Source organism: Varanus komodoensis, unplaced genomic scaffold, assembly GCF_004798865.1.
Source record: "Varanus komodoensis strain SLA01 unplaced genomic scaffold, ASM479886v1 scaffold11, whole genome shotgun sequence".
In the NCBI taxonomy this organism is placed as follows: domain Eukaryota; kingdom Metazoa; phylum Chordata; class Lepidosauria; order Squamata; family Varanidae; genus Varanus; species Varanus komodoensis.
The window spans coordinates 21,043,829-21,062,151 of record NW_025335317.1 but is presented as its reverse complement, the minus strand read 5'-3'; positions in this window follow the sequence as shown (position 1 = coordinate 21,062,151).

The window sequence follows — 18,323 nt, the reverse complement described above, 5'->3', positions numbered from 1 at the left end:
GAAACCCAATACAATTAATCATTCTTTGCACATTTAGAACAATACATTGTACACTTAAAGATGTGATGTTTTCTGAGCCATCCAGAAAAGCCAGAAGGATTCTGAAGAGGAGACAGATGACATAAATAAATCTAGAAACCCAATCCATGAAAAGGGCAATGAATCCTTAGTACAAGGCTTCAAAACCAGAGTTCATGTTATCAGAAAGTGAGAATGTATAATAGTTCTTGGTGTTTTAAGAATGTACAGTCATCAACAAGCTGAGCTTAGAACAGAGAGGAGGAATTCCCAGCCTGGATGCTGTATCTAGACCTCCTCATTTTGCCATCCAAATTCTCCTGACTAGCCATTTCCTCCCCCATTTTTTTTCCTCTTCTTTATTTCTCACCTCCTGAATAAAAAGCTGGAATATGAGCTATGCTCTGAGGAAATACTCTGGCTTTTTCCTGTCCTCTATGTAACCTTTTCTTGGTATTTTGGAGCTCCTTGGAGCCATATCTCGATCTCCAGAGATATTCAGAGCTCATCATGGTTCTTTGTAAGGGCTTTTATACACTACTGGAAATTTGTGGGTCCTTTACAACAGTGGTTGTCCACCTTTCCACAGCTGGGGACCAGCAAAACCGGGGAAACCACTTCGGGGATCACCGAGGCAGAAACAAAAAGCACCATACACATAACACAGTATTCTGTGTATTGGTTTCCAAACACAATACCAAGCCACCTCTCCTCTCCCTGGCTCCCCAGTGGCACCAGCACACCCCCCTCAAACATGAAGCCAACTGAGGAAGTGATGGTGGAGCCCATCATCCTGTACCAGCCTGTGGTGAGTGGAATGTGCCCCCACCCCATGGACTGGCACCGGTCTGCAGACCAATGGCTGAAAACCACTGCTTTACACCACATCGTCTTCCTCCCAGAGCATCTCATGTGTTTTCCAACCATTTTCAGGACTTTCCCCCCTTTTCTGAGCAAGTACTTTCTTGGATAGCACCTTCACTCACTAAGGAAGCCTTGTGCAAAGTCTAAATTCTACTTTGCACCACATTGTCACTGTACGTCATGCCATAGAATAGCAGGGGGAAACTCCTGAGGGGGAATCTCGTGACATTCTTTCTCCCAGAAAGGAAGCAGAAGATGCCTTGATAATGCACTGGGTTAAATGCCTCATGTAGTCCTTTTTCTTCAGTGCTCTTTGGACCTTTCCAAAGAGCTAATGTTTCCACAACAAAAAGTACCCTCTGAAATAGTAAAAGCAAAACAGGGCAGGGCAGAGCAAAATCACTATTATTGCATAGCTAAACTTTGGGATATTTTATGTGGAGTTCATGGGAGACATTATAGAAAGCCAGAAGCAGAGTTTAGATTTCCACGAACTGTGCCATGAATTTTGTCTGTGCACGTTGCTAGCTAGCTAAGTTTTTGTGAAGGTATTTTGGATGTGGGGACAGGATTTCCTTCATGGAATGATTATATAATTGCTTGAGTTCTTCTTGGGAGTGGAAAATTGTAGAGAAGTGGCACTGGCACTGAAGTTTGTTTTGCAGCTTGCTGTGTTTGGGGGATGCTGTATGTGAGCAGATACCAAATCCTCCAAATTAACAAAAGCTTAAGCGTGGTTTGCTAGGGCAGGCGTGGGCGACACATGGCCCACAGGCTGAAAATGAGTCACCTGCAAGGAAATGCATGGCAGGTCTCTGCCCACATTTCTTGGCAATGATTCATAGAAGCAGACATGACCTGATGCTCAGCATTTCCAGAACCCTGTGCCACTTCTTCCCCTTCCTTGACCCATGTGGGGACAGGGAATTGCTAAGCAAATTGACCTCCAAGTTTTTGTTGCTGCTGCTGCTACTGTTGATGATGTTTTCATTTCTATACCATCCTATAGCCAGCATTTTTTGGTAGTTTAGAACAGCAGGAAACAGAGAGAGATACAAGGCAGTGACAGCCCTGCATTTAGGTGGCACCTGCAGTCTGGCCCCAAGGGACAGCCACGGAGCTTGGACTTCATATGAGGCAATGACAGGCAACTGACCACCCAGAATCACCGATTCCCAACAGGCGCAGAAAGGTCGCAGGCTCGTATGTCAGTATTTTGTTTCAAACTGCCTGCGTTCTGTTTCTCAGCACTGCAGTGCAAGAGGCATAAAGAGCAGGAATTCACTTGCTGACTCATAGGTCTCATGGCTTGAGCGCTGGCTTACCTGGCATTCACAGGAAAGGCAGGCAGCTGGAAGCCTTTATCTAAGCTCTTCCTTGCTGAGGCAAAACCTGACGCAGATTCTGAACTGAAAGCACTCCATCAGAGGAGCAGCACTTCCCATGGCAACTTCTCCTATAGACCACCCACTGCAAGCCAATGCCTTTTCTCTTAAGATCCTTCTACGGTGTCAGATCAATTCTGGTCAATACATGCAGTTGAGGGATGAACATATTTCTCACCTGTAACTTTTTCATCTCACCTATGGGAAAGTGGAATTAGCATAACTCACACTAAGAAGTCCCCACAGGACCAAAGAGCAGTGACCACTGTCCTTGAATTTTCATGGCCTGCCTTTGGGTTCACATGGCTTTCCCCGGCCCATCCACAACACCCAAGCCTTAAGTTTGCATTTCTGCGGGGCAGGGAGGGAACTATGTGCATAGAGCTCTACCTGTGTGGATTTACCCCAAATGATCCATGTCCATCATGCCTAACCCATGGACACTGCTGGCAGGGAAAACCATGGGTAAGAATATGAGAAGAGCCACAGCGGATCAGATCAGTCATCTATCCAGTGCAGTTTTCTGTCCACACAGTGCATGAAGGATCTCTGAACCAAGGATGTGAGTGCAAAGGCACACTCCTGCCCAAGTGCCCCAGGAACTGGTATTCATAGGCACACTACCTCTGATCTCATAAGGACCTCAAGAGTGAGCCTTGCATGGCAGGATTTATTTTTATCAATTCTTTGGAAAGAACAAGATGGGGCAAGTTAATTTTGCTTCCCTTTGGAACTAGCTGGGGAGCCTTCCTGAGCAGGGTCCTTTGGGGTTCAGTGATGGACTGCACAGACAATTCTCAAAGCTGAGCAGCTAGGCAAACTGAGACAGTAAATGCATCTGTATTAAGCAATCCATCTTTTCAGAAAGAGTTACTTCCGGCACAATTATTTTATCAAGGACTAGACTTACTCTTTTACTTTTATTTTGAAGAAGAATAGATACAGTTGGCATTTATACTGGCTTACATCCCAAGTCCCCTTTTGCAAATAGAAGGGTTGCTTCTTCCATTTCCAAGCAGAAGAGCTTGAAAACCAGTTCAGATTCCTGTCAACAAAAGGGGAAGAAATGACTTCTGAAAATTCCCCCTTCTCTTTGGAACTCACTCGCCACCGCTCCAGAGGTTCCCCCACACTGGAGGATCTGGAACAGATTTTTAGAGGAGAGTTGACAAAAGTCAGCCATGACAAAAGAAGAACCAAGCTCCATCTATGATACAAAATTTCAAAAACTGCAGTAGATATCCTGCATTCAATATCCAGTAATGACACATTTGGTTTAGTGGATCCTGGTTCAGAGAAGGTAACATGGAGATACTATTAAAGTTCAACATTTCTGAAGAGTCTTTTCTGAGTTTAGATAGGGAATCCGTGCTATTACACAACTGTCCACATAGCTGGGGAAGAAAGAAAGCAGATAAAATCTTACCAAACTAAAATGTTCCACTTGTTTCTATGAAAAAGTCAATATGTGCCTAGCTATTTCATACTGAAGTCAATGGGAATAAAAGATGCTTTAATACCAGTTCAAAGTTATTTCAAGGAAAGAGAGAGAGGGGGGAAGAATAGAAGCATTAAACTGAAGTCAAGCATTCCATTCTCCAAATGAATGGACCATTGGCAATCATAAGTAGCGTGTGGGATCAAACAGGGCTTGCTTATTCTATAAAACAGCAGTACTTAACTTCCCCGTAGGAACCCTAGTAGGGCCGCATCAGGCACTGCCATGAGCAGAGGGCATATCATGGCTTCATCTTCTGTAATATTGTCTCCTGGTGCAAAAAAAATCTCATTTACACCAACAGGTGCAAATTCTTTTGTACAGCGGAAAGTAAATATAAAATCATATTTGCATTTGGGTAAGAAGCCCAAATCTTCCCTCTATGCCATTAGTCACTGGGATCAGTATTGTGATGCAGCTCTGCAGAATCCATCCCTCTTCCCTTCACCAGCTTCTTCTTGTGCTCGGGCCTTTCTCAGAAAGTGTGCTGAGCTGAGAGGAAGCCCACGAATCCGGGTGGGCAACCAGCAACCTCCCTCCAAGTCGCAAACAAAGGCTGCCAATCACATAGGTGCATGGGCCACATCAGTGCTTCATGTGCTCACCAGGCCTTCAGGCTCATGTCTGTGGGAAAGTAGGCCAGAGTCCAGGGAGTCCGACTGATTCCAACCTGATTCCTCACACTACCCTAACTGGTAATCAACTCTGCTTCTATCTGTAGCACCCCAATTTTTGGTTCTTAGACAGAATGAAGGAAACTGGTGTCTGTGTGTATCTGAGACAGGCAAGTTGGCCTCATTTCTTGTGATCTTGAGCCTAATTTCAGAAGCCCTCCTCATGTGCTCAGAGCAATTGTCCGTTGATCATGTCCGTCCTTAGGGAGCAGTAGGGCTGGTGTCAAGAGCAGGCATGAGTGGGCATAGCCAAGGGCCCATAAACCAGCAAGTTCCCACAGTGGTGAGAAGATCATGTAGCAGACATCACTGACTCTTTGCTCACCAGTTTTCTGCCTGTCAAGCGGACAAGTGGCAGCAATGATGAGAAAGCAGACAGAGAACAAAAGCCATTGGTGACAATGGCAGGTAGAGACAGTCAGGGAGGTGGTCCATGGAGGACATCTGGTCCAAGGACCCCCGAAATCCTGGGTCCAGCACTGGGGGATGCAGCTGGATTGATCAATCTTCTGTTTTTTGCTAGTAACAATGATCCTGTTTCCACAAACTCATTCCTAAGTTGAGTTTTGAAGTGTCCCCTCCCTCCCTCTCTCTTTTAATTGCACAAAAGCATAGAAAGCAATTTTTAGAAGTGTGCGAAACAAAAAGATTTAGGTTGCCAAAATGCATCAAAAAGTTTTGTAAAAAGAAAAAGATTGAGGCAGGCATGCTTTCACTTAACCTGATCACCGAACCAATTAAACTACACATGCTGCTGATATTACAATATTCACAGGATTCTGCACTTTATTCATCTAATAGAACTAATAAGGAAAACATTAGCATGAGCAGAAATGCAAACACAAATAAATATACAGGAGAGGCCTGAAGAACTCAATCTATCTATATCTCAGTCAAGGGTATAATACCTTCATTAGCATTTTCAGATGTTGTTGACTGATGTCAGGTTTAAAAATGCTTTCCTAGTCATCTTTTGTTTTCCTGCCAATAACCATGCTAAGGTTGATGGTAAAGCAATCAGAGTTTCATATTTTTCCTTCAAGGTAATCTGCAACCCACATAATGAGGAACCCAGTGGGAACCATAGACGCTTGTCATTTATTTTATTTATATTCTAACTTCCTCTTTTTGTTACATGTTCTTCTTCAAAGTTATTTCAAAAGTTATAAAAGTGTGTAGCTTTTTCAATTAAATGCTGCTATTAAAAAACCCAAAAAACTCTGGAAGGCTAGTCCTGTGGCTTAGACACTGCGCCCAATCTTAAATAGAACAATGGTGAAACCTACTGGTGTCTAAACCCACAGCTGCCGTTTTTGTGTTCTGCCCCTTCACTGCACATAAATTTGCCCTTTTCTTCTACCAATGTATTTCTGAACATAACATGTGTTGTTCCCTTCCCATCATTTATAATAGCAGTGTGTTTTAATTGCATGCAGGAGCATTGTAATGTGCTCTAAGTTGGGCTACTTTTGAAAATTGTCCAGAAAGTTCCATTGGGATACCAAAGTTTTTGACTGTGGCCAGTTGGAAAGATATGTGCTGAACTGATAATTTCAGCCACTTTGTTATTTAATTAATAAATTAGTTTCTTTTAATCTATTAAAAGTAAATCTAGTAAAAGTAATTGATTAAAAATCGAGACAGTAAAAAGACTAAAGGTACACACCTATGGGGTTGCCTATATCTCTTCAAACTCAGCATATTTTGGGCATCTTGTGGAGGGCAGGAAGGAAAGTCACCTCTGCATTCACCCTTTTCTGTTAAATAGCCAGACACCTGATTTCATTTTGCATTTGGAGGGGGAGAGAGTGGCAAGATGCTGCCAGGATAAGTCATATCCTGGAATGCCTCTGGAATGTCTCCTAAGCACCTTCCCTGAGGTCTCTTTTGCACCCTCAGAGAAGCAGATCACATAATTCTTTCCATATGTGAGCAGGGGAGGGTTCTCTGACCTGTTTTCTGATGGGCCTCTGAAATGTCTTTTGTCCCTCTAGATGCTGACTAGGAGCCATAGGATCATTCTGCAATTTAAAAAAAATGAAGTATAAAATGCAATGCAATTGTTTAAAAGAACAAAATACGTTTCAGACAACAAGCAGTGCAGAAATAACATCCATAAAACCTCTAAATGCTTGGGAGAAAAGAAAGGCTTTGTGTGATACCAAAAATATAACAAAGCACCTTCCAAGTGAGAGAGCATTCCAAGGGAGCGGTGCCACAACTGATAAGGTCCTCTTTCTTGTAGCAACCAACCTAGCTTTCTTTGGCAGGGAATGCAAAGGAGAGTCTCCAAGGGTCTTAGCAGTTACCTAAGTGAGGAAACGATGGTTTAGATATTCTGGTATCTGAACTTCATAAACAGGATCATACAAAAGCCTCCTGAGAAGTTGCACTGGAACCTCCCAACCCTTTTTCCCCTCAGATCATTTCCTCTGGGCTGGTCCAGAAAGCCCGAGAGAACATTTCCATGTGAATTCTGGTCTACTGCCAGCAGGAAACTTAGCAGGAATGAGATATTCTGGCTCAGCACATGCCAGAAAAAAAGTGTTTTCAGGAAACTGTTTACAAAGTTTCAAAACAGGTGGGAATCCCCCCCCCCCAAATACTTCATTTAAGTTCAGGGATGATAAACCAAACTTCTTTCCCCCAACCCCATTAATCCCATTTACAGGTGAGAAATTGGCCCTCCAAAATGCAAACAAAATTTCAGTTCAGCATTATTCAGATCTTATTACACTGACAATATGTGATTTCACTAGTTGCCGATAAATTGGGCTTAATTTAAGGTGTATTTGAGTTTTAAAGCCTAAAAAACCTGGGCAGGCTACCTCAACAATCCCATTCTTCCTGATGAACTTACCCTGAACATAGTCCTTGTCTGAGACTCCAGTGTCCACCCTTGTCATGTCCAAAGTACCGTGGTTGAGTTCCCAAGGCAGGAGCTTCCCAGTTGTGGCACCCAAGATTAAGAACAGCCTCCCAAGGGTGAAGATTACCAGTGAGCTTTTGCAAAGTGTATCAGGCAAGTTGCCTTATGCTAGTATGGACTTTTCAGGTGCAACTGTATACATGTTTGGACAGCTTGGGTATTCTGGGAATTATAGGACTTCCTTTCTGTCTAAACTTGCATGCTGTTGCACCCTTAGTCCCTTCAAGGTGTTTGATTGAAATTTTGGATTTTTTATTTTTCTATTATCTTAGGTTGGATCCTAAGGTAAGTCACCTTAAAGAAGTTGACAGAAAGTCTTCCATGCCTTCCTCTTCTTGTAGCCATTTATGCCCCAACCTCGGGGAGCTGGGGAACCCTTCTACACAGTTTAGGATGGAATATGTGGGTGCTGAAGAAATGAGGATAAAGGAGAAAGCATCCTTAAATTCACTCAAGGCTGTATTAAATTCTGAATCTGAGCACCCTTGACTATGTTGTAGAAATCTAGAATATAGATGTCATAAATGAATAAAGATGGCATCATGAACCTGAAACTCCCCTGAAGTAGAATTTTAAATCTCACAATTTCATCATGTGTCAACCCATAAGATTTTAATTCTGGGACTTAATTCTGGTGACTGCTACCACACATTCCCATGCTTAGTGTTAAGGTACATGGAAGTCTCTCTCTCTCTCTCTCTCTCTCTCTCTCTCTCTCTCTCTCTCTCTCTCTCTCTCTCTCTCACACACACACACACACACACACACACACACACATATATATATATATATCAGGGCTGGGCCACTTATTGGTTTCCACATGCTCTTTCCTAGCTAGCAAAGCCAGTGATGAGATAGGATGGGAATTAGTCTATCAACATCTGGAGGGCTGCCAGTTGGCTACCCAACATAAGTGGTTGAGACATGCATTTATGCATGCCTTTGCCACCGACCTGATACTAAACTTTCACATGTTCACAGGCTCTAGGCAAAGCCAAGTGTTTTTAATAATCCATGCACAACATACTAACAAAGACCATTAAGTTAAAGATCAGGTATCTAATTAAAGCTTAACAGTTTGGAGAATATCAACAACAGGAAAAAAATCCACAAAATACCATTCTAATTAGCAACTCCCCTTACTCCTCAGGTAGAAAAGCAGTCATTAAGATCCCTATTAGAAGGTTACAGAATTGTAATCACTTTGATTCATATTATGCAGGGCAAAAGGGCAGATCCGTTTCCCAATAGTGTTAGGTGTTAGAAACAGAGTATGTCTACCAATGAAGCATATCAGTACCGACTTTTAAGTCAGTGTAGACTGCTCCCCTGTCAGCCAAAGGTGAAGTGATATGAACATGTGGCCTAGAGGTTAGAATATTGGACTGGGACTTGAGACATTTGGGTGCTACTCCTCCTGGGCCCTAGAGCTCATTGGTTACTTTGGGGCAGTCTTGGACTCTTCTAAGTTGTTTTACGAGGTTAAAAATGTAGAGAATGAAATCAAGGCGTGTACCAAGCCTCCCTGGAACCTGGTTCATGCTGCCCGTTGGACTTCTCCTCGGTGCTCATTTCTTGGTGCCTGGAAGAAGTCTGTGCAACTGGGGACATTACGCAGCTGCCATTCCCAGCAGCCAACCTCCCTCTCAGCTTGCTGTCACCAGTGGATTCCTTGCCCATCCCTAAGGACAAGTATATAAGCTGTCCTGGGTTCCTCAGAAGAGGGGGGGAAAGGCAGGCTAGAAATGTAATGCATTAATTATAAGCCACCTGCAGACTTTCTTGAATCCGTCAATACACACACAAACACACAGTACTTGGAACTGTTGTCAGAGTGTCCAGTTTTGATTGCTTGAGAGCTACCAGATGCACTAAACAAAATGGAGTGTATGAACTTCTCACAGCAAATCTCCAAATGAAACCTTTACACAGATATGGAAAATTCCTTGTAATTCCTCAGGGGGAGCTGTTCAAAGAATACTGAAAAGAGCATTATCGTGTAAATGGATATATCAGGATCACACACTTCTTGGCCTTTTGGCTAAGATCAGGTGTAGCACCTTCCATCAAAACTGTATTCCCATTCATCTGCTACATTCAGCCTCATTCGTTTATTACATGGAGAAGCTTGTGGGATTTTCCTCCCAATTGTACCTATGAAAAATGTATTCCCATTTAATTAGTTGAACTGCTGCCTTGTTTTCATATCTTCCCCAAATTCATTTGTTCTGTAAAGGTTTCCAGTGCAACTTCTGCAATTGCACTTGGCATTCAATTCCTCTGCTTAGGGTTATACAAATAATATTACTATCCTATTGTGACAGAAGTTGGAGAAAGGGAAAAATTAAAAGGCAATTTAAATCTGAAGAAAAGAAAACCCTGTGCCTTTGAAAACCAATCAAGTACCAGTTAGTCATACTACCTGAATTTCATGTAAGCCTTTCCCAGTGCGTGTTTGTACTGCCTTTATTGCTTATTTAGAGTGTAGGCTTGCATGACACAAGAAGTCACGGTGAGACCATACCCTTGTGGTTTGTTGTGTTGCCTAGGCCCAGTTCCAGAATTCATACCTGATAGGATTAGTTTTCTGAAACCACAGAGAGAATCAACAGTCTGTTCAAAGGTTTCCACACTTCACCATGGCTTTTCTGGTTGTCAGAATCCAGGATTGCCCATTTTACCATTATTGGTATGGAAACACCATTGAGTACCCTGGCAAGAGTGGCCACTGAAATGGCTGCTTCTAGCCTTCAGTGTCAGCTCCCCTCAGCTCCCTAGCAAAAACATGGCATGACTAGCTTTACTATCAATGGCCAAAATTATGTATCCATTTCCCTGATTACTTTTGGAAACAGGGAGCCAGCAGAAAAATGCATAGAGGGAGAAGGGCTATCGTGGGAATACTTTTAATTTTATTTTAGTAAAGATGTCCATGGGGGTTGGCATGGCCAGGAAGTGCCACAGGCAGGCAGGTACACTTAGAAGGGAGAAGAGGGAACCCACCTCAGCAGGAGATTCCTGTGGTCCATAGGCAAGAATAAAGAAAGGAAAGAGATTTTGCCTGGGAAGTGTGGCAAGGAACAGGGAGTGAGGAAACCAGGCACCTTGGGTAACCATGTGATCATTTGACCAGAAGGCATGGGCAAACTCCACTTGCTGTGTGTAAACCCATCCAGAAACTCCATGCAGGTTTCAGCACTGTAGTAGGAACAGTTGACCCTGGTTATACATGCAATATCCAAAGAACCAAGCCTGCAGCTGAGTTTCTCCTACTACAAGGGGTGAGAAAGAGAAGTGTAGAGGCGATACATGGACACAACACACCCCATTATACAACATTGCTATTTACAGCACAAGGAAGAGTCATTTTCTGAATGCAGCAGAACCAAGTTACCAGGCAAGACAGGGAAAGAATTTGCCCATTTATTTGCTACATTTCTATACAGCCAAATAACCAAGCTATCTGGGCAGTGCACCTCTGTTTTGTTTCAATCTATGACCATGCAGTATCAGTATGTTACGAAAGGAATAGCCGAGCCTCCCACACAATCTCCTCTGCCCCCCAATATTTGGGATTTACTGCTGCTGTGGTCAGCTTGGAGCAGCCCACTAGCTAGCCCATACTGACTCCATCTTACCCATATCCAAGAGACAGAAACTTCAGCAGGTCACCTGCTTAGGTTTAAGCAAAAGGCTAGGTCACCTGATGCTGGCATTGCAATACAGATGACGTATCTGAGAAAGATAAGAAACTGAGCGAGTCAGAAGGAGCCTCCTGGGCCATCTACTCTGACCCCTGACTCTAGCCAGCTCCGCTGACAACATGCCTTCCATGTGTATGTCTAGCCTATCCTTGAACACCCTCACCGATGGGGCCTCAACCACCTCTCATGGAAGCCCATTCCATACTCTTGGGGTTCTGTCAGGAAGTATTTCCTGGCATCCAAATTCAACCTTGGTTCCCTGAGTTGGCACCATTGGAGTGCATCCTGCTGTTCTCTGCAGGGGAGAACAGGTCTCTACCCACCTTCGTGTGAAACTCCCTCACATACCTGTATGTCGCCAACAGATCCCCTCGGAGTCTCCTCTTCTCCAGGCTGAAAAAACCTAGTTCCCTCAGTCTTGCATTAAGTCTTTCATGCACATGGTCTTGCATTCATTCCCTGGCATCCTCAACTTAAAAGCTTCAGGTAGGAAATGATGGGAAAGACCATTGCCTGAGACTCTGGAGAAACTCAACCAAGGAAAATAGATAAAACTAGGCTGGTATCTACCTTGATATAAGGCGCATTCCTTTTTTACAATGTCCATTAGCTAAAGCTATCTGTACAGTTTACAAGACAAAGCTTAAAACCATAAAATGCAACAACATAGTAAAACATAATATAAAACTGTTTGTTTAAAATAGAATTAAACTAACACAGTAACCAAGGTAAAAGCCAACAGCAGTGAAAAGACCTAAAATACACTGAAAAGTGTGTGTGTGTTTTAAAGAAGCAATGTGTTCAAATAGGCGGATATTTAAAGACTGGGAATAGTACTTTGGTCCCCTCATTTCAGTAGGTCTGATATGAGAGAGTCCCCAGTGCATTGTACCCTGTGCTTCTTTGCAGCTGAAAAAATAATAGATTTCTCCAAAAATTGCCTTCAGAGTTACCTGAATGTGCAAGAAATGTTCTCAGGCAAGGATCAATTCAGTAAAAATAGAAGAGATCTAAACTGTGAGTTGTATCCAGTGGGTTATAGCCAATGCCAGTTTAATTTTATTCTCATTCATTTCAATGGGCCAACTATATTGGATATAACCCAGCAATCAGTTCTTTAAGTGAGCTGCCTCCACATCTGATTTACTGTTCAGGAAAAGCAGTTAGTACGAAATGGTGTAGCTATTGGTCACTAAGGTTGCTATGTGGGGTACTGATGTAGTACTAAAGCTAATACTACTGAACTCTGTCTGGCTTACTGTTTGTACCAGCAAAGGCTAGTAGCTGCCTAGAGTCCCAAACAATTGGAATGAGTCATAGAATAGTAAAGTTACATCCCCTGCTTATATCCTCAGACTCAAGGCACCAGATCTTTCTGGAGCCAGTCTGGCCTTATCATCACTTTTCTCCATGAAGTTAGGCTGAGGTAGGACCTGAGCACTCCAGCATTCAGTGGAACGGAGGCCTGCATCCCCCCAAGAGCTGCTGTTTCTGCCACTGTCTTGAGCTGGCTAGCACTAATAGTGACTTGCTGCTTATTGCTAAAGCAGTAAGGTGAGTGACTCTTCACCTCCCAGGTGCACTCAGGATGCTCACCAGGGTAGCTTCTTTACTTCACTAGATGCTCATGGTACCTGCCCAAGTGCGACCAAATTAGCTACCCAACTCGCCAGATCAAAACAATCTCTGATGACCAGACAGTGTGGAGTCGGTGGCAAAAACTTACCTTCTCTGGCGCACCTTTGGCACCCTCTAGATTATTTATGAGCGCACATTTTTAAATTATATTACTGCATGTTTTATTTTTATTAAATTATTTTACTATGATTTGTTTTGTTTATTTATGATATTTTAATTGCATTATTATATTAATGTTATTTGTTGATTTTATATTTTAATAGCCACCAAGAAAGCATGTTGCTAAAGGGCACATCTAATAAATAAAATAATAAATAATAAAATAAATAAAACAATGTTGGGCTGCACAAATATTCATCTTCTGGAATTGAGAATAGGTAGTGCACACAGGTACTGAGGTGTAGGTGAGGAGTCATATCCAAGATGGAGGGCATGGCCTCCTTATATAGGTGTATATGCCTCTATTTGATTGGATGAATGCTCTCATGCTGGGATGTCAGTGCACCCCTCTATGTGCCTAGTCTCCCCGCTCACCTAGAGGTGAGGGGTACAAAAATGCGCCCTTGTGTGACTCATGAAGTAGCAACTTTAAGCTTCTTATGCGTCATTCACTGCTCTAGGAGAACTACAAAATAAAATGATCTCTTCTAAATGTGATACCACTCAGTGATACTGAATAAGATAATACATTCAAGGGGAAACCTTTGAGATGCTAAAGTTGGGGGTATAAAAACTGCTGATTGTCATATTTACCCTAATAAGAGACACACCACAGTCACATTAATATTCCCTGCAAACAATGAGCCACTAATGATCTCACCACTGGTTCCTCTCAAGCTATTATTATCATATTAGACAAGCTCATTATAGATGTTAACACTCCACAAGATCTATCAGCTTTCATGAGGAACAAAGGAAATGAGACAAGTACCAAATAGATGCTTTTGCAATAGAGTGGCTGAACATGTATTCATGCTTGTTAGAGCATTGAAGTTCTTGCACACCCTAGGTGTATGTTTCCCTTTTTTCCTGAAGGATAAATACACACCAGAGTATGTCCTTCACAAGGCAAAAGAGAAGCACACACATGCAAAACCAATTATTGATCCCATGATAAGTAAGAATTCCTTCATCACTTGGGCATCAATTAAGTAGAAAGGTGATTTTAAATATTGAACAATAATTAAATATTAATATATTATCGCTCAGGTAGAAAAGTGATTATAGCCATTAAACTATTAATTATTAAATATTAAACAATAGAACATTAAACAATTAAAGTACCATCTGTGATGTGTTACACAGATAGTATTGGATTCCCAGCTTTTGTTTCACTTGTAGAATCATATAAGGATTTGAAATAGAACCCTGTGAGATTTCTGCTTTGTGTGTGCATGTTTCCTTGCCTTTCTGGTCCTTGAATAGCCTCCTCAGCCACATCACCACATCCCACTGATGCCCACCTGAAATCACACAGGTACAAACAGCATTTGAGATGGCAGTTGGTACCCAAAGGAGCCAGTGGGGCTGATCTCTCTTTGAAATCTCCATCAGCCAGCAACCCACAGCCAGCAAAAGGGGAACTGGGATGCATAAACTTTAAGACCGCAGGTGAAACAGCAAGAGGGAATTCACAAATGTTGGGAAAAGTCAGATAAACCCTGTTAGAAAAGCCTTGCTTATATGTGCCTTTGTGTTATAAAATCAAACCTGCACCCCTTTCTCAGAAAGCACCCCAATTCCAAGCCAGTTTACTGTTTAGTGCTGCTGTTACTTTAAGAAGATGGAATTCTTAACTGGACTGAGAAGCTGGTGGGGGCTAACACTATCAGTGAGGAAATACCTGTGTTGCCATCAGCTGCAGAAAAACTGAAACCATGGTGTCCATTTGTTTCTGAATGGGGCCACCTAAGCATCTAGTCCCACAAAGGCAAGTGCCTGCACAGTATAGTTGTCAAACCAGATTTCCTGAATGGTTCCTCCATCAGACACATTTGCATATTTAAACAGACACACCGGCTAACCTGAACTATCGAGAATTCACTAGATTGACCTATCAATAAAGCAATCAGTAATGTTTTCATACTATTGTTAGCAGTGTTTTCTAACTGGCTTAAACATTGTGTCATGCCTAAAGACATTAAGGTGTCTTTGTAATCATAGTCTGAGGGAATATAATACTCTGTCTTGTGTACATGACTCACAGGTTATAAAAAATGTCTGTATTTTGCTGTGGTTTTGTAGTTGAGTTTGCCTCTGCCTTATAATGCAGGTACTGGGCCACTGATCAATAAAACCATAGAGGTTCAAACGTTTGATCTTCCCTGTGGATCTGAGTGTTCATTCCTCTCAAATTGAAAACCGAGATTCTGTCACAAGTTACACAAAAAACTCTTTTTTGGCCCCAGTCTCCTGTTCCACCACCAAGTCCCAACTGCATGGATAATCAAGTGGCTTTAAGATCATGAGCGCAAAATTGCAGAGGCAGGGGTGGGGGGGAGTTCACATCCATGCATGATGGTGATGATATTTAATAAGAGCAACAAGTTATGCATGCACCCAGGAACCACGCTTCTGCAAAGAAAAATGAGAATGTCCGCAGAGTCACACAGAAAAGGATCCCAAATCTACCTTTTCCCCTTCCTGTGTGCTAAGATGTGTGAGGGAATCAGTTCATCCCTCTGGGGTTGAACTCACCGCTCACATACTGGTGCCGACTCCATGCAGCCCAAGTTGAGCAAGCTCAAGATCTTCCATCTGCAACCCAGACAGCAATTTTTATGCTTGTTTTCAAACTGTTCTCACCTTTTTTTCTAGCTGGGCTACTAGTCTGCCCTTGTTGCATGTGTAGGTCATGTTGTCCTCAGGCATGAAAATAAACATTGCACAGATGGCAAAATGATAACAAACAACAAAGAAAAAGCAGAAGTGCTCAATTTCTGCTTTGGCTCAGGCTTCTCCCAAAAGATCTATGATCTTCCTGATGAAGGAGAAGCACAAGCTGAAGGAGCAGGATGGCAGCTCAAGATTGAAGGGCAAATGGTGAAGGATCATCTAATTCAGATGAATGAGTTCAGATCTCCAGGGCCTGATGAACTCTACCTTCAAGTCATAAAGGAGCTGGTGGAAGAACTCTCAGAACCACTGTCTATAATCTGTGAGAAAGCATGGTGAACAGGAGAAGGGCCAGATGACTGAAGAAGGACAAATATTGTCCCTTTCTTCAAGAAAAGAAAAAAGAAGAAGAACCTGGAAACTACATATCAATCAGTCTGTCTTCAATCCCTGCAAAAATTCTGGAGCAGATTATAAATCAGTCAGTCTGCAGACACCTTGAAAACAATGCAGTGATTACTAGGAACCAATATTCATCCTCAAGAACAAATCCTGCCAGACTAATCTGATTTCAGTTTTTGATTGGGTAACCTCCCTGGTGAACCATGAGAATGCTGTGGACATAATCTGTCTTGACTTCAGCTAAGCTTTTGGCAAAGTACCCCATGATATTCACATTAGCACACTAGCTTAAAATGAGCTAGCTGGAACAATGATCAGGTGGATTCAAAGGTGGCTACAGAATCATACTCAAATAATCATCAATGGCACCTTCTCAAACTGTGAAGAGGTAACAAGTGGGGTACTGAAGGGTTCAGTTGTGGGCCCAGTGCCCTTCAAATTTTTTATTAATTAATTGAATGAGGAAGTGCACGGAATGTTTATCAAATTTGAAGATGACACAAAACTGAGATTACTAATACCCTGGAAGACAGACAGAAGATTCAAGGTGATCTTGATAAGTTGGAGTGCTGGGCTGAAAAGAATGGAATTAAATTCTATAAGGAGTGTGCCAAGTTCTGCACCTAGAAAAAAGAAACCAAATGCATTGTTACAAGATGGGGAATACTTGGCACAATGATACCACAAGTGAGAAGGTTCTTGGATCTGTTGTACATCACAAGCAAAATATGAGCCAACAAAGTGATGTGGATGCAAAAATAGCAAATTCTATCTTAGGTTGCATTAATAGAAGGATCACTTCCAAACCCTGTGAAGTACTAGTTCCCCTTCACTCAGCATGGGTTAGGCCCCATTTGGAGTACCGTATTCATTTCTGAGCGCTGCAGTTGTAGAAAGATGCAGAAAAGACGGGGAAAGTTCAGAGGAAAGCACCAAGGATGATTCAACGACCAGAGACAAAACCCTATGAGAAGAGATTGAAAGAACAGAGCATCTTTTTCTCCAAGAGAAGACTGAAGGAAGATATGCTAGCACTTTAAAAGTACTTGGAAGGTTGTCACAAAAAGGAAGGACAGGAGTGCAGAATGCAGGACATGAAATAACAGGCTCAAGTTGCAGGAGGTCAGATTCTGCCTAGATTGCAAGAAAAATGTATTTACTGTTAGAGCAGTACAACAATGGAACCAATTAACTAGGGAGGCTGTGGGCTCTCCCACACTGGAGGCATTCAGGATGCAGCTGGAAAGTCACTGGGGAAGGATGGTTTAACTTGGAGTCCTGCACTGAGCAGGGCTTGGTCCCAATGACCCTCTGGCCCCTTCCAACTCTACTGTTCTATGATTCTATATACATAAGTGTATTATTGTGTTATCAGTCACTATCTAGAAAGTAAAAATTATTTATTGTACATTTTAGTTTATTGTACATTTTTGTGACTTATGAGGCACAAAAAGGTATTTCATTTCTCATATTTTCTTGCCATACAGAAGAGATAATAGAGACACTTTTTCCCCCTTTGTAAAATTGGCCCGGTTTTCAAAGATTTACCTAGTCTATAGCTAACTCATTGGAATGCAAAAATATGGACTTTATGTACACCCTATAGGGAACAAAGCTAAACAAATGAAAATCAATGTTAATTTAAAACAAGTAGGTACAGCAAGAACTGAACAATGTATTTCATAAACAGAAATCCTGCTTGAACACTGTTTCCTACTTTATTGCTTTGTTTAGCAGAATCTCAAAATGTCGTACATCTCTGCATGTTTAATTGATGTAAAATCTGTTGTTCTTTTCATTCCCTTTCCTGATGAAACTGAAGACAATTACTTTTATTTTATTAATTGCATTTATATTAGTGCTGTGTCAAACTGTGTCCCCAACCTTTGGAAAAACTGTCTCCCTGTAAAAGTGATTTTTTTCCCCTGTTTTACAGAAAGGGGGGAAATTATGAGCAATTTTCTCATTTAGGAAGGGGGCATGATTTCTACTTATCTTTTTAAGAGTAGAAGCTTTTTCTTTTCTTTCGCTGTCGAATTGCCTATGCACTGTCACAGTGCTGTGGGGTTCTTGCACAAAAGCGTTCAGCCTGGCATGTCTTCCTGAACTCCCATGAGATCATGCAATGTCACTTGCTCTAACAGGCATTCAGGAAGAGCTGCCACACTGGAGAAGCCTCTTTCTAAAGAATCCACTGCGAGTGCACAAGACATGTTAAAAGAAAAATACAGGCAGAAGACCTCTCAGGCACCTCCTACACTTGCAAGGGTAACTAGAAACTCAGCCCCCTCCCTCAAAGAGAATATTTTCACCACCTCTGCCTCTTTTGCCAGATTTTTGTTTCATCTCCAACCCAACTAATTACTATTACAAGCA